Source organism: Chrysochloris asiatica, unplaced genomic scaffold (assembly GCF_000296735.1).
Source record: "Chrysochloris asiatica unplaced genomic scaffold, ChrAsi1.0 scaffold00020, whole genome shotgun sequence".
Classification (NCBI taxonomy): Eukaryota; Metazoa; Chordata; class Mammalia; order Afrosoricida; family Chrysochloridae; genus Chrysochloris; species Chrysochloris asiatica.
Window position 1 is genome coordinate 13776454 of NW_006408538.1, and position 17765 is coordinate 13794218.

Genomic DNA, 17765 nt, shown 5'->3' on the forward strand with positions numbered 1-17765 from the left:
AAGGTTGGTGGTTCAAGCTCACCAGCTGCTCCTTGGAAACCCTATACAGGGTTGCTATGGGTCGGAATCGACTCGACGGCACTTGACAACAACAACACTGAGTACTGAGTACCTCCCTGGCCTAGGCATGGTTCCGAGTACTAAGAACTCGAATACATACCTCGACCTAAACTTAGTAGGCAACCTCAGCTCTTGATAGAAATGTTATAGACCATAGAACTGGAGGCTGCTCACCTGTTTCCAATATGCTGATCTGTTTGGCTCCCTGCGAGAAAATACCTTGCTTGCTGTTAAGGTTTTTGCTAGTTTCATAGCATTGCTGCCTCTTTTATTAATCTTTTCTTGTTTCATGTTCATTTTAAAGAAAGCCACTAAATCTAGTTCAAATGCTGAAGATACCAATTATTAAGCAATTTCTTTTTTAGGTTTTGCTGAATCCTTGAATGTCTTTTCTTACATTTATCAAGCTGATCTGTTTTTAATTCACATAGGCTGTATTGAAATGTAATATATATGATATTGCAAAGGCTTGTTCTGATATTTTTAAATGCCAATGCAAAATCATGTAATGGAACTTTTCTTAAAAATCAAATGCAGTATTTAAAAAAAAAAAAAAAACCTGTTCAGGGTCACTATGGGTCGGAACCGATTCGACGGCACTTAACAACAACTTGGCTAGGGTATATTGTCAATTCCAACTCATAGTGACACTACAGGAAAGAGTTGTTGTTGTTGTTAAGTGCCGTTGAGTCGGTTCCGACCCATAGCGACCCTGTACAGGGTTTCTGAGGGTGTAAATCTTTACGGGAGTAGAAAGCCTCATCTTTCTCCCGCGGATCGGCTGGTAGTTTCAAACCACTGACCTTAAGGTTCGCGGCCCGATTGCTATAGGATATCCTAGGCTGTAATCTTTATGGGAGGAGCTCTGGTAGCGTAGTGGTTATGAATCAGGCTGCTAAACTCAAGGTCAGCAGTTCAAAACTACCAGCCGTTCCAGGGGAGAAAGATGAGGCTTTCTGCTCCCATAAAGATTTACAGCCTCAAAACCCTGTGCAGGGTCACTATGAATCAGAACTGACTCCACAGCACATAACTACCACCATTCTTTCCAATGTTATCCATTGTGTATTGACCCACACAGTTGAATGCCTTTGCATAGTCAATAAAACACAAGTAAATATTTTTCTGGTATTCTCGTCTTTCACCCAAGATCCATCTGATGTCAGTATTGGTATCCCTCATTCTGCATCCTCTTCTGAATCCAGCTTGAATTTCTTGTAGCATTCTGTTGATGTAGTGCTGAAACTGTTTTTCAATTATCTTCAGCAAAATTTTACTTGCATATGATATTAATGGTATTGTTTAATACTTTCCATGTCCTACGGGAATGGGCACAAATATGTATAGCTTCCAGTCTATTGGCCAGGTAGCTGTCTTCCAAATTTCTTGACATAGACTGCTTGGTTGAAATATTTCAATTTCTGGAGTCTTGTATTTTCCTAATGCCTTCAGTGCATCGTGTTCTTCTTCCTCCAATTCCATGTTCTGTTCTTGATGGTATACTACCTCTTGAAATGGATGGACGTTGACCAATTCCTTTTGTTACAAGGACTCTGTATCTTCCTTCTAGCATCTTTTGATGCTTCCTGCATCATTCAGTATTTTGCCTATAGAACCCTTCAATATTGCAACCCAAGTTTTGAATTTTCTCTTCAGTTCTTCCAGCTTGAGAACTGCTGAGTGTGTTCTTCCCTCTTGGTTTTCTAACTCCAGGTCTTTGTTTATTTCATTATTATACTTGACTTTGTTTTCTCGAGCTGTCCTTTGAAATTTTCTGTTCAGCGCTTTTACTTTATCATTTCTTCCATTTGCCTTAGCATCTCTATATTTATGAGCAAATTTCAGAGTTTCTTCTGACATCCACTTTGATCTTATCTTTCTTTCCTGCCTTTTTAATGAACTTTTTCTTTCTTCATGTATGATGTCATCCCGCAACCCCTCTGGTCTTTGGTCATTAGTGTTGGATGTGTCAAATCTTTTCTTGAGATGGTCTCTAAATTCAGGCTCTCTGGTCTTGTTTCAATTTTCTTTAGCTTCAACCTGAACTTGTAAATGAGCAATTGATAGTCTATTCCACAGTCGGCCCCAGCTGACATCGAGCATTTCCATCATCTCATCCCACAGAAATAGTGTGATTCCTGCGTATTCTAACTGGCAGGTTCCATGTGTATAGTCGCCTTTTATGTTGTTGAAAAAGGTATTTGCAATGAAGCAGTTGTTGGTCTTGCAAAATTCGATCACGTGATCTTCAGCATCATTTCTGTCACCAAAGCCATAAATTCCAACTATGGAGCCCTCTTCGTTGTTTCCATCTTTTGCATTCCAATCATCAAGAATTATCAATGCATCTTGATTGCATGTTTGATCAATCTCAGACTGCAAAAGTTGGTAGAAGTCTTCAATTTCTTCATCACTGACTTGGTGGTTGGTGCATAAATTTGAATAATAGTTGTATTAACTGGTCTTCCTTGTAGGCATATCACAGAAAGCACTGTACTTCAAGAATAACCTTGAAATGGTTTTTTCGACAAAGACTGAGATGCCATTCCTCTTCAATTTGTCATTCCCAGCATAGTAAACCATTTATGAATGAGCAATTTTAAATGGCCAATAGCAGTCCATTTCAGTTTACTGATGCCTAGGTTATCAATTTTTATGCGCTCCATTCCATTTCTGATGATTTTACATTTTCCTAGATTCATACGTATTACATTAGACATTCTGATAACTAATAGATGTTTGCATCTGTTTCTTCTCATTTTGTGTTGTGCCTCATCAGCAAACAAAGGTCCAAACATTTTGCTCCATTCACGCCATTAAGGTCATCTCAACTTTGAGGAGGCAACTCTTCCTCAGTCCTATTGGAGTGCCTTCCACTGAGGGGTTCATCTTCTGATGCTCTATCAGACAATAGTTTGCTGCTATTCATAAGGTTTTCAGGGGCTAATCTCTCAGAAGTGGATTATCTATTCCATTGTCCTAGTGTGTTCTTACTCTGTAAGCTCTGCTGGAACCTGCCCACCACAGGAGACCCTGCAAACACCAGTGACATAGCTCCCAGTATCACAGCTACACATAAGCCACCACAGCACAACAAACAGACAGATGTGTGGGGTGCCTAGGATATGTTGTTGCTGTCCTTATGTGCTGTGGAGTTGGTTCTAACTCATAGCAACTCTTACATATACAGGTTTTTGAGGAGTGACTGATGAGTTTGAACAACTGACCTTGCAATTGGCAGTCCAGTGCTTATCTTAGAGTGCCACACCAGGGCTCCAATACAGGGCGGCTATGAGTCAACAGCACTTTAACTACAACAACATGAGATCACTTAGTGGGTTTTTACAATCACCTTATAAAGGAAGATGTGGAAGAGCTTCAGGGGGTCCCAGGCAGGAGGAGCAGCATATGCCCAGTGGGGAAAGAGAGGAGGCATGGGGGAGTCCCAGGAGATAAGGGGCAGGAAGGAATTCTGCTGGAAGAAGAAACCATGCTAGCTGTGGACATGAAGTTGTGTCTACAGGTCAAAGGGAGGGTGGAGAAATGCAAGGATCCTGGCAGGTCCAAGGCGAGAGGTGGGTGCAGGGTCTTACTCCAGCCCCAGGGCCGGAATGCCATCATCTGACCTGAGTCTGCAGAGGGTGCAGGGTTGGCACAAGGCATTCCAAGCTCATGGTTAGGTGGGAACTAGCGCAGCCTGACTAGTTCTCAGCAGACTGCGAACAAACCTTGGGTGAGTTCCTGTGAAACCAAACTTCAAGAACCCTGGGCACTGAGCCGGAGCTGGAGGACAGGTAAGCGCTACGCTGGGACTCTGGTACAGAGCTGCTGAACAGAGTTGAAAATGCAAAAGAATCAAGTTTGCCTAGGCTCCCTGGGCATCTGGGATCACTGCTATATCCCAAATCTGCCACCAGGGGTCTGGTTTCCAGCTCAGCAAGGTTTAACTGCTGGGCTGCTAAGGTCAGCAGTTCAAATCTACCAGCTTCCCTGACGGAGATAAGGCAGTTTGCTTCTGCAAAAATTTACAGTCTCGGAAGCTTTATGGGACAGTACTACTCTGTTCTATAGAGTCACTGTGAAGACATCAGGGTGAGGCATCATAAGACAGGATGCTCAGGTGCAGAGGGGCAGGTGAGTCTGAGGAGCAGGTGACATCCTGAGAGCAGCTGGGGGTGTTGGGAGGAGCCAGGCCCTAAGGGAGAGGCAGGAGTGAACGAGCTGCAGGGAGACACTGAACTCACACATGGACAGCAAGCAATGAGAGGCCCAAGCAGCAACTGTGGGCTTCAGTGAAGGGGCAGCACATCACATGGGGGAGACAAGGGGTATCACAGAAGAAGGAAGTGGCCTCTGAGGTCAACCTTGAAGGACAGACAGGAAGTTGCCAAAAGGCATGTTCCAGCAAACCTAGACTGGAGACACTATTGGGCAGCTAGGGAGACCATTCTCTTACATCATATGTGTGGGCGGGAGCAGTGCTCCTCCCCTCTCCTGAGATCCTTCCCGTAACGAGAGGACTGTAAGGTCCTGACCAGCTCAATGTCCTGAGGTCTCCTTGTACACAGAAGACAGGAGACCCCTCAAGATGGTCCCCAAATTGCCAGTGCTGAAGGGGCAGCTGTGGCTGCTGTTCCAGGCATTGTTTTCATTTTCATTCAAATGTCCACTGCCAGACTTCTCCCCAGGGTCTGCAGATCTGACCTGGGCCACAGAAGAGGATTTTGTTGTTGCTGTTAGGTGCCATTGAGTTGGTACCAATTCATAGCGACCCCATGTACAACAGAACGAAACCCTGCCCGGTCCTGGGCCAACCTGTAAGGACCAAACTGATTTTACCTGATTTTGCCTACCTAGAAACTGCTTGACTAAACTCTAGTCAGGCTCAGGAAAGCATTTTAAATAGACAAGGCCTCAGTTATTAGTTCCCTCCAGAGGCAAGGTCAATCTCCATTCTGTACATTAGCCTGAACACGTACTCTAGCTCCAAGAATATGATATATGTATAAATAGCCAGGCAGCTCAAGGCCAGAGGCCAGATGTTTTCCTTTACCCTAGCCTAAGAACAAAGACCACCAGTCCTGACCAATTAAACTGTAACATCTCATAGTTTGCCAATTGTTAACCAATCCAAAGATTGTAAAGCTGAGAAACCTGAGCTGTTTGAAAATTCTATAAAAACCCTGCAGACAATGAATTCGGGGCTCTTTCACTATTCCGAAATGTCGGATAAGGTTAGAGACCTGGCTCGAGCTTGATTAAACAACTCTTATGTATTTGCATCAGTACATGGCTCCTGGGTGGTCTTTGGGGACCCTGAATTCTGGGCATAACAACCTCACAATTGTTGCCACAATTGAGTCCATCGATGCTGCCACTTGGCCAATTCATCTCGCTGGGAGTCTTCCTCTTTTTCTCTGACCCTCCACCTTACCAAACATTATATCCTTCTCCAGTGACTGGTCTCTCCTGACAATATGTCTAAAGTATGAGACACGAAGTTTGGCCATCCTGGCCTCCAAGGAGCACTCTGGTTTCACGTCTTCCTAAGCTAAGGATTTAGCTTTGGATAAAGCACTGAGGTACATGCTTTCCACCCATGTTGCAGATTAAAGAAACTGAGCCCTCAGCAAGACTGGGACTGAAGAGTCCCCCAGGAACGGTACCACTTTCACTGTTCCAGAAACAGAAAAAGGTTGTCCAGAGCCAGTCCCCTGAGTGTTTGCCAAACTGAATGCCAACTGGGCCAGAAGGACTACCTCCTGGGGCCAGGACCCAGGAGCGCCCAGAGGCCTGTTTAGGAACAGACTGAGCAGGCCCTGGGAATGTGGAAGGTAATGAGGTGGGCTGTGGGTTGGGGGGCACTTCACCTGCCCCCTTTCAGCACAGCTACATGGAGCTAGCAGCAGTGAGGGAGTCAGAAAAACATGCACAATTTCCGCTTCTAGCTGGCTAGGTGCAGGTCGGTCCCCAGAGGGTCTTATACAGCTCGGGGTGTGGGTTCCACCGTGAGTCAAAGACTGCAAAGTGAGGCTGGAAGACAAAATGAGCTGGGGGTGGGGGCCTTCTCCACAGAGAGGACAGCTTAGGCCAGACACCCAGTGGCAAGAATGGAAGGGGTGGGAGGAAGGGAAGGGAAGCGGGGCAGAAAGTGGGGAGACCAGTACAGACATCACCCCAAGGCAGCGTTTTGGACTGCATACTCCCCAGCTTTAAAGACCAGGTGGGTATACAAGCTCCTCCCTGAGAAGAGAAAGCCAAATCCCCCAGGACAGGGCCTGATGGGCAGCAGATTGGTCAACCCCACAGGGTCATGGCCTGGCTTCCCCACAGGGCAAACTCTTCCCTCACTTCTACGTAGGTGGGCACAGCCAGCCCCACGTGGAGGCCTCAGAGGCAGAGCCAGGGGACCAGAGGTGACTTTACACACCAAGTTGCCTGAGGCCTCTCCTTGGAATCTGCCCTTCTCTCTCCTCTACTGACCTCTGACACCCTCTACAGGGTATTGGGAAGCCAGCAATTCTCCAACCAGAGTCCACCCTGCCTCCTCAGCAGCTTCCTTGCCCAACACTCGGGCACGCTGTCTCTCCCTTGGCCATGTGGGCAGCCCTCCAATGCCATTTCTTGTCCTGAGGAGAGCTGGGCTCCTCTCTGCTCAGCCAGATCCTTAAACTGTGAGCCTAAACCATGGACCTGCATTTCCAGACACACTCTGTACGTGTTTAATAAGTGTGTGAAACCAGAAGAAATGGCAAGTTTTCAGAACTACAACTGAACAAAGACTCTACAGCAGAATGCTGATAAAAATGGGGGAATATGGAACAGAATTTCAAGACTCAAGAAATCCAGAGCCACTGTGTTTGGATGAACCCCTGAAATTACTGTCTTAAAATAATCTTTAACACTAAAAACATAAACCATCCCCCAAAGCCTTTCTTAAACCAAACAACAGTCTAGCTCACTGGTAAAGAATGCTTGCCATGAGTCTTGGGATCTTTAAAACAAAAAACTTACTCTATGGAAGCAAATTGTTCACCAAGTCTCAAAAAGTTAGAGAGGAAAGTGAATTCCTTTCACAAAGGGAGAAGCAAATTGGAAAAGGAGGATGAGTGAGAAAGGCAGCGATCAGTGTCCTGGGATTGCACACACAGAAACTACTGAGTTGGTCTGTTTTGCTGTGTTTATTTTCAACAGCAATCTTTTTGAGTGTATGTGTGAGATTACACTCAGCTGTGAACACACAGCAGCAGTGTTGGGCAAACCATCTCAACATCCATTCATAGGCAACTGACAAGATAAAAAGATACTCCATACAATGGGATACCCTGAAGCCATTAATTTATAAAGGATGGGTGGTTTTCTTTTTGACCCAATTGGATTTTTTTTTTTTTTTAATGAAAAATGTGTTCACGAAAAAAAAAAGGAAAACAAAAAAAAGCTTAGGCATTACAGCAGTGTATAGTATAGAATCTAATCCCACTTACAATCAGATCCATGCACCTGCCTACATGTACACACATAGTGTGTACTCAATACAGTGGCTGGTACACACTGGGCTCTGGCCCATAGCTTTGCATTTAATGTTGTTAAGTGTCGTCAAGTTGGTACTGACTCATAGGAAGGAGCAGCTGGTGGGTTTGAACTGCCAACCTGTGGTCTGCAGTCCAGTACTTAACCTACAGTGCCACACCAAGTGCCCTTCACATTTAATGTTGGTGTTAAGTGCTATCAAGTTGGTTCTGACTCATAGTAAAGTTGTATAGGGTTTCCAAGGAGCAGCTGGTGGGTTTGAACAGCTGATCTCATGGTTCCCAGTCCAGTGCTGATTCTACAGCACCACAACAGGGGTTCTTCACAGCTAATGTTGTTGTTGCTAAGCGCTGTCGAGTTGGTCCCAACTCATAGCAACCCTGCATTAGGGTTTCCGAGGAGCGGCTGGTGACTTTGAACCACCCACAGCGCCACACTATGTGCCCTTCACATTTACTATTAGAGGGTTTTCTCCCCATTCGAGCTAGAAGTTCAGTCACCTGTCTCTGTTCATTCCTCAGCAGTCTAACCTAACCTGAGCTCTGAACAAAATTGCAAACACTGATCACCAAGCGACAGTTTTATTTGGTTCCTTGCTTTTTGTATGGTTTGATTTTTTTTTTTAATGACTCTGCAACATTTTTACAGAAATAATGAAGTCGTTAAAACAAGGAAAGCCTCATACCATCTGTTTATAAATTGAGATATAAGCTGCGTGGTGTACAATTCACCATTTAAAAGTGTACACTTGAGTAGTTTGTAATATATTCACTAGGTTGTACACCGATCTCCACTAATTCCAAACGTTTTCATCACACCAAAAGGAAACCCCGTTAGCAACCACTCCCTCTTCCCCTATTCCTTCAACTCTTGGAAACAACTCATTGACTTCCTATCTCTAGGGATTTGCCTATTCGGAATTGTTGTTGTTGTTGTTAAGTGGATTCGGTATGACTCATAGAGACCCTGTATAGGGTTTCTGAGGCTATAAATCTATGTGGGAGCAGAAAGCCTCATCTTTCTCCTGTGGAGTGGCTGATGAGTTCGAATCACCGACCTTGTGGGTCACAATCCATTGTTTATTTTAGAAAGCCACCATTTATATTTCCTATAAATCAAACCATACAATATGTGACCTTTGTGTACAATATCTTTACCTCAGCGTGGCACAGTATGAGAAGCACTCGGCCTCAAGGTCGGTTTGAACCACAAGTTCAGCAGTTCAAACTCACCAGCCACTCCTCAGAAACCCTATACTAGGTCGCTATGAGTTGGAACCAATCCCATATCACTTAACAACAATGTTTTTAAGGTTCAATCCCAGTGTAGCATGTCTTCATATTTGATTTCTTTTTTATGGCTGAATGATACTTCTCTATGGTACCATATCCATCAGTTGATGGACACTTGGGTTGTTTCTACTTTTGCTATTATAAACACCTGAATACAGTTCTTATATGGACATATGTTTTTAATGCTGGGGTATATATACTTAGGAGTGAACTTGCTAGCTCACTCTGTGTTTAGGAGTCCTGGTGTGGCGCTGTGGGATAAGCACTCAACCATAAGGTCTATTTGAACCGCAAGATTGGCGGTTCAAACTCACCAGCCGCTCCTCAGAAACCCTATGAGTCGGTCTCTATGAGTTGGAACCAACTTGATGGCACTTAACAACAACAACAAACTCTATGTTTAACATTTTGAGAAAACGCCAAACCTCCATCTGATTTTCAGCAGACCATCCAAGGCAAAGGCGGAAGCCCCGAGAATCTCAACTGTTAAACTCTCTACCTAGATTCCAGAAGGTCAGCTGAAGAGAAAGCCTGATTGTCCCTAATTGTCTAATAACGCCAAAATAATTTAAACTTTGTTCACAACTCTACCCCCGCCCAACAGCAACAACACACATGTAATCTGATGTACACTCTTAATGAGCTCAGTACACTCTGTTTATCTCTTTCAAGGACACTGAGCTGGAGCCCACGGGAATCCTTCACAAAGCCTCAATCTGTAAAATGGATATTACAGAGGCACCGATCTAACAATATAGACAAAAAGCCTTTAAGAAACCACTGTAAAAATGAGGAAGTTCAATTTATGCCAAAGTTCAAAGAAGAAGTAAAACTCTATTTACAGATGATATGATCCTATGCATAGAAAATCCCAAAGACTGAAATTTATTGGAACTCATTGAAAGATTCAGCAAAGTGGGAGGGTACAAGATCAACCTACAAAAATCAGCCAGATTTTTATACAAAACAATAACGACAGTCCGACAGATTACTACAAGAACAAGTAAGCTGCTTGCCCAGAAGACATCAAGGCAAATGATTGGGTCCCCTCAGGGCAAACCCCCTGCCAAGACTAATACTCAGTGGGAGTACATGAGCAGATGTGTGCTCTGATTGGTGACCATGTGGGTCACCGATAAGGAGAAGTGAGGTGAAAACAACAATGAAGCTGCGAGCTAAGCCCTACAATGTTCAATAGACTCCTGTGAACCCAGGTGGAGACCTGGTTGGCCAGCAATATGGCAAGATCTGGGGACTCCTGGGCCCAGAGTCAATGACATAGCCACAGAGGACTAAAGTGGAGAGTGAAGTGTCCAGCTGATAAGAAAAGAGGGCATATGCATAAGAACACACACTTGCAGATAATACCCACTTGACCTGGCTTCAATGGCTGGATGAACAGAGTTCAACTAAAAGAAGAAAGAAGAGGAAAAGATGAGTAATCTGATACAATTTGATGGACTTGGCCTACACCTATGGATGCCGTACCTCAAAAGAGGGAACAGATCTTTACAGCGAGGATCATTCCAACCCCCTCGTTACATAGGGTAGACAGGGATGAGCAACTTGGACATTGGCTACCCAAAATGAGGGGCTACAAAGGCAAGAAGTGACTGGCTTACAAGCTTTCAAGAGGGAGCCTAGATCCAGAGGGCACCGAGGAAGGTAGAATCTGCACTGAGTAGTAGCCAATCTGTCTGGGCAGGGCTGATGAAAGGAGATGGGGATAGGTCTCTTGTGGTACAATACTGAATAATTGCTATCAGGACTGACTATGAGGGTAGGAAATGTAAAGGTAGACATTTTGTAGCAAAAGGAAGGGAGTGATTGACTTTGCAGTCCAGGAGCAGAGGTCCCTGGGACCATCAAGGGAGGAGAGCAGAGTGTAGGACCCTACCCAGAGAGACAGTGATGCCAGTGATGGAGGCAGAGACGATGACGTGGAGAGATGGAGCAGCTGGGAACTCTAGACCCAGAGAGGAAGAGGGGCGGTGTGCTGACCACCGGAGTGTGTGTGTTTGGGGGAGTGGGGGGGGGCAGGCTTGATGATGTATGATGTATGGAGGGGATTATAACCATGACAATGAAACAATGTATGATAGAATGAATGTAAAGCTAATATTCTCCCATATAAACTATCACATAAATCACAATAAAACATCAGTCAGATTCACTAACAAAAAAAACTTCTGAAAAGGAAATCAGAAAAACAATACCATTTACAATAGCTACCCAAAATCTAGGAATAAATCTAACCAGAGAAACAAAATACTAATACAAAGAAAACTACAAAATACTACTACCAAAAGTCAAACTAGACCTACATAAGTGGAAGAATATACTATGCTCATGGATAGGGAAACTTAACATTGTGACAATGTCGGTAATATCCCCAAAGCAATCTATAAATAGAATGCAATGCTAACCCAGATTCCAATATCATTCTATAAACAGATGGAAAAACTAATCACTAACTTTTTATGGAAATAGAGAAACCCTGGATAAACAACATATTACTAAAGAAGAAGAACAAAAGCCTCTCACTTCCTGATCTCAAACCCTACTACACAGCCACAGTAGTTAAAACAGCCTGGTACTGGTACAACAAAAGACATATGGAAAAGACTTGAGAATCCAGAAGTAAATCTATACTCATAGGGACAGCTGATCTTAAACAAAGGACCAAAACACATTAAAGGAGGAAGAGACAGTCTCTTTTGACAAATGATGCTGGCAAAACTGGATACCCATTTGCAGAAGAAAGAAATAGGACCCAAATCACACACCATAAGCAAAAATGAATTCAAGAAGGATCAAAGACCTAAGTGTAAAACCTAGAATTATAGAGATCATCAATGGAAACATAGGGGCAAGCTTAGGGGCTCCGATACATGGCATACCTGAAAACTATCACCATCAAGCATAACTGAAAACACACAATCAATGGAAGACAAACTAAACGACTGAGACCTCCTAAAAATTACACTTACACTTACATGTACCAAAAAAATTTCACCAGAAGAGTAAAAGTAAAACTCACAGACTGGGAAAATGTTTTGGCAATGGCATATCAGACAGGAAACTAACCTTTACAATGTATAGAAACATCAGCACATCAGCAATTTAAAAATAATGCAATTTAAAAATGAAAATACACTTCATCAAAGAAGGCATTCAGGTGGCCAACAAACACGAAGAAATGCTCATGATCATTAACCATTGGAGAGATGGAGATCAAAACCATAGTGATCAAAACCATAACATTAATGCTAGCTCACCCCTAGCATTAATGTTAAGTGCGGTCAAGTCGGTTCTGCCTCACAGCGACCTTGTCTATCTAGGGTTTCCAAGGAGCCGCTGGTGAGTCTGAACCTTCAACCTTTCAGTTCAAACTGACCTTGTGGTACACCAGCGCATTTTCCTGAAGCACCACACCAGGGATCTGCATTAATAGAGTTAAAAAAAAAAAAAACAGAAAATGACAAACGTGAGGAGACAAAACCTCCTATGCTGCTGGTAAGACTGTAAAGTGGTATAACCACTGCGGAAAATGGTAAGGAACTTCCTCAAAAACGTTGTAAAGAGAAATACTGTATGGCCCAGCAATCCCTCTGTTGTTGTTGAGTGCCTTCGAATCAGTTTTAACTCATAGCAACCCTGTACAGAGTCTCCAGGGTGGGTTTGAACTGCCAACCTTGTGGTTAGTCCAGTGCTTATCCTACAGTGCCACACAAGGACTCCCTCTACTTGGTATGTTATTGTTGTTGTCAGGTGCCATCGAGTCCGAACCGACTCATAGCAACCCCATGCACAGCAGAATGAAACAATGTCCGATCCTGAGCCAACCTCACTACCGCTGCCACACTTGATGCCATCAATGATGCCACCTGGCCAATCCATCTCGTTAGGGGTCTTCCTCTTTTTCTCTGACCCTCCACCTTACCCAGCATGACATCCTTCTCCAGCAACTGTTCCCTCCGGACAATATGTCCAAAGTATGAGAGACGAAGCTTAGCCATCCTGGCCTCCAAGGAGCATTCTGGCTGCACTTCTTCCAAAACAGATCTATTGGTTCTTTTGACAGTCCTTGGCACTTTCAGTATTCTCCTCCAACACCACAACTCAAAGGCATCAATTCTTCTACGATCTTCCTTATTCACTGTCCAGCTTTCGCATCCATATGAGGCTATTAAAAACACCATGGCCTGGGTCAGGCGCACCTTAGTCCTCAAGTATATATCCTAAATATAGTCCTACTTGGTATATATCCTAAAAAAATAAGAGCTACCACACAAATAGATATATACACATCCATGTTCACCATAGCACTATTCACGAGAGTAAAAATATGGAAACAACCTAAAAGTCCATCAGTGGGAAAAATGAGTAAACAAACTTCAGTATATACACACAATGGAATACTATACAAACATTATAGAATAACAGTGAATCTGTGAAAACACTTCATGGCGCGGAATAGCCCAGGGGACGTTATGATGAGTGAAATTAGACAATCACAAGAGCAAATATTGCATGAGACCACTGTTGCAAAAAAGACAAGAAAAGGTTTTCACACTAAAAGAAACAGCCTTTGGTGGTTACCAGGGTTGGGAGGGAAGGGAGAGTAGTAATTCATTAGCTAGAGAGTAGACAGACAGGGAGCGTGGTGGTTCCATGCAACAAGCACTGGACTGCAAACCACAAGGCCCACAGTTCGAACCCACCAGCCGCTCTGTAGGAGAAAGACGAGGCTTTCTGCTCCTGCAAAGATTTAAAGCCTCTGAAACCCTATACAAGGTTGCACTTAACAACAACAATAACAGAGAGTAGATTGTTGTTGTTGTTATGTGCTGTGGAGTCAGTTCTGACTCATAGCAATGACTCATAGCGACCCTGTACAGGGTTTCCGAGGCTGTAAATCTTTACTCAAGCAGAAACCCTAATCTTTCTCCCGCAGAACAGCTGGTATTTTCGAACTGCTGACCTTTTGGTTTGCAGCCCGATTCGTAACCACTACACTACCAGAGCTCGAGAGTAGACTACATGGAAGAAAAGTACATTTAAATAAACATCTCCGTGGACAGCCACTCAAGCACATATTAATTTCTCATACTCAATAAACTTATTTTTCCTTTAAAAAATTTTTTTGTCAAAGTTGTTGAGAGGCCAGGCCAGAAGTAACCATGTGGTCTCAGATCACAGCATGGTGCTGGTGGTACTTGTGTACTGTCGAGTCGGTTCCGACCCATAGTGACCCTGTACAGGGTTTCCGAGGGTGTAAATCTTCACAGGAGTAAAAAGCCTCATCTTTCTCCCGCTGTGTGGCCGGTAGTTTTGAACCGCTGACCTTAAGGTTTGCAGCCCGATTCGTAACCACTACGCTACCAGAGCTTTAGGGAAGCAGAAAGTCTCATTTTCTCCAGCTGAGCAGCTAGTGAACTCGAACTGCTGACCTTGCAGTTAGCAGCCCAACACAGTGCCCACTATGCTACCAGAGCTCCCCTTTCTACCCGGGGAAAGGAGAGGTCACCAGGACCAACCCCCACTGAATGTAATTCAGAAAGACCCACTTCTGAAAAGGACTGAAAGACAGTCTGTCACCCTTTATGCCCCAAGAGAGGGCAGATGTTGGATGGATAGCCACAGTGGAGGGCTACACACACTCTTGGACCAAAATCATGGATCCCAGTCACTTTGGAGTCCCTTTAACAGCGCTATATCTGCACATCGACTATTGTTTCTCCACTTGACAAAGACCAGACAGGCCCTAAATAAAAAAACAAGCAGCCCAGCTTCTGAACTAGTCCCAGGCCTCTGTTAGGCCTCGGTCTCTTCTGTGAAATGGGTGTGAACTAGATCAGTGTTTACACAGTATTCGCTAAAGGACCTCCTCCGGCCAGGGGAAGTGGGGTCTGAATAGGGGGCTTCTCTCCCTCACTGCTCACACATATACTAGAATCTGAGCCGACCTCTTTGATATTTTAAATACTGGTCTTCTTTGAGAAGTCCTAAAACTTGCTAAATCCTTGGGCTGCCCAGCCCTGGACTTCACCCAGAAGCTCCCAGCTGCCAAACCACCCTTCCCTCCCCACCCTTCCTGTAAATATAAATAAAAGTCTCTGACTTTTGTCGGCGGGAGGAAAAGTAGAGTGTTGACCCAACACCACCCGCTAACTTCAGTTCCAGGTCAGCTGCAGGCGTCCTGGTGTTCACCGCCACGCTCATCAGTTAGTCCGGGGACTGCTAATCTCTGTCCCCTCGCAGCCTAGTGGCTTTGTAGAAGGGGACACGGAGCTCCTCGGTGCACGCTAATGAATTCTCTTCCTCCTAGACCTGCCCTCGGATACCGACTCCTGGGCCCCAGCAGTTTCCTCGCGGCGATCTCGGACCGCTCCCAGAATCAGAGTACACCCGCCACGTTTCCGGCCCACTAGGGAAGGCTGAGTAGGGACTTGGGAGGAGGGGCAGGCAGGAGCGCTGGGGCGTTCGCTTTGATCCGCCCGCGACTGCGCTCCTCCGGAAAGAAGCCTCCCTGTTGTGGGAAGTGTCTGGCGCAGCTCTCAGCCAGGCGTCTTAGGTGACCCTCCTCCCAGAGCCACACTCCCACGCGCGGACTCTCAAACGCTGTCTGTCGCTTTGGTCAAGCCCTTCCCTCCTCCTCCGTGCCCGGTTCGGGTCCCCACCCAGGCTCTGAGCGCGGCCTCACCTGCCGGCTGCTCCACTCGCTCGCTGCGCTCTCTCGCCGCCGTCTCCCGCCGGCAAGCAACCCGGGGCCTCGCTCCGGGGTGTGACAGTCTCCTCAGCTCCGCCCCCCGCGGGCCCCCAGGGAACTGCAACCGCCGGGCGCCCTGGGGCCGGCGGGTGAAAACACCTTGACCTGGAGCGAACTGCCTCTAACTTAGAAACAAATGCCCCACACCCCCAAACCCTGCCTGAGCTCAGAAACGCCTTTTCGCTGGACTTTCTGGGACGCACCTTAAGGGCTGGGAGACTTGATTTAGAGCGCAAGACTCCCCCAAGATAGGCTGTGGACTTAGGGCCCGTTACTGAAGCCTTTTTGGAACAGAATAGAATAGAAAAAGGCCTTTTTGGAATAGAAGCCTTATTGAAAACAATGAGAAGATAATGGAATTTCCCCACAAATTTTTTGAAGCCCCCTTGTGTAAGTAACAATAGCACATCAAACCCAGTTGAGTACCTACTGTATGTCAGTTAGCACTGTACTAGGCCAACCCACCAAACCAAACCCATTGCCATGAAGTCGATTTTGACTCATAGGGTTTCTAGAGACTGTATGTATATCTTTTCTCCCTTGGAGCAGCTAGTGGGTGCAAGCCCCAGAAAATGCCTAACCCACAGTTCCATCAAGACCCCTGCTGTGCTAGACAGGGGATATTAAGGTGAATAACAAAACAGACATGATTTCTGCTTTCATTGAGATAATATTCTGGGGCAAGCCAGATATTTTTTTAAAAACATGACAAAAATTATACAAAAATATATCACAAAGTGGGATTTTAAAAAATTGAAGCAAAGGAAGCATTGCAAAGTACTGTCTACAGAGATGAGGAATTCACTCTGGGTGTCCAGAGCAGAACAGAGCTGGGAGCAGCACACTGAGAGGTGACCAGAGGACCGGGTATGTAGCTGGAGGGTGGGCAGGGTCATGCAGGCCTGTTGGCCCTGGTGAATGGGCTGCCACTGAAGGCTCCAAGCAGGGTGGCAGGTCTGGGTTATATTCTGTGGCAAAAGGATGGTGGAGTGAAGGGACAGTCTGGAGAAACCGGGAGACTTGGGGTTCCTGAGTGGTACAAACATTAAATAGACTCAGCTGCTAACCCAAAGATTCAAGTCCACCCAGACATATTTTGAAAGAAAGACTTGACAATTCTGAAAAATTAGCAAGTGAAAACCTTGTGGAGCACAGCTCTATGTTGACACACCGTGAACTGGAGTTAACTACATGGCACCTGGTTTTGGTTTGGTCTTTTTGTCATTGTTAAGTCAGTTTCAACTCACAGTGACCCTGTATACGGTTTCCAAGGGTCTGAACTGCTGATCCTACAGTGTCACACCTCCCTTGGTGGTGGTAGTTATGTGCTGTGGAGTCAGTTCTGACTCATAATGACCCTGTATAGGGAAATCTTTACGGGAGCACAAAGCCTCAACGGAACCGCTGGTAGTTTCGAACTGCTGACTGTGAGTGAGATTAGCAGCCTGGCTCATAACCACTATGCTACCAGAGCTTCCTAAAGAGTGGAGAAAAGATCTGAAGAAGTCATTTATGTGAAGTGTTTTAACATTGCATTTGGCAGCAATCAATGAGCGGCCATCTTCATGTTTCCTGTAAAGACCACATATAGCACACTGGCAGTCTCTGTCCTCCCAACTCAATGCTCTTTTTAACATTGCCATTCACCTTCCCACTTCTCATGGAAGGTCACGTAAGAGGTGGCCATTTTTGTATGGTTTCCAAAAACCACAAAGATCTTGTACCAAATACCCATGATATAAGGAGTGTTGTGATAAATTCCACCTAGGAGCAGGTGCCTAGAATCCTCTTTAGCTGGGAGTCAAGTTGGTGCCCTCTCAGATTATGACCCCATACAGCCCAGACTTCTTCATTCACTTCTCTAGAATCCTTGCCTGTCTTCTCCTCCCAGCTGACTTTCTGCCTGGTAAATGTAGGATGGATTACAGTTTATCGATGATGATCTCCTTCACCATCCTTGATCTTCTCTCAGCCCCACAGTGTGAGCGCAGAGGTCTTGTGGGCCCTGTCCACCCTAATTCTGTTTCAAAAGGAATCAGCAGGAGAGAACAAACAAGATGGCGGATCGGGTGGACGTATAGCAGAGAGCTCCGCCAACAACAACACAGAAT

The 17765-nt window shown here is 45.2% G+C and overlaps 1 pseudogene; it reads left to right on the forward strand.

The window, feature by feature from the left end:
- The window catches only part of LOC102834511, a 17204-nt pseudogene extending 1446 nt beyond the window's left edge, over positions 1–15758 (forward strand).
- Positions 15759–17765: the final 2007 nt, after the last annotated feature.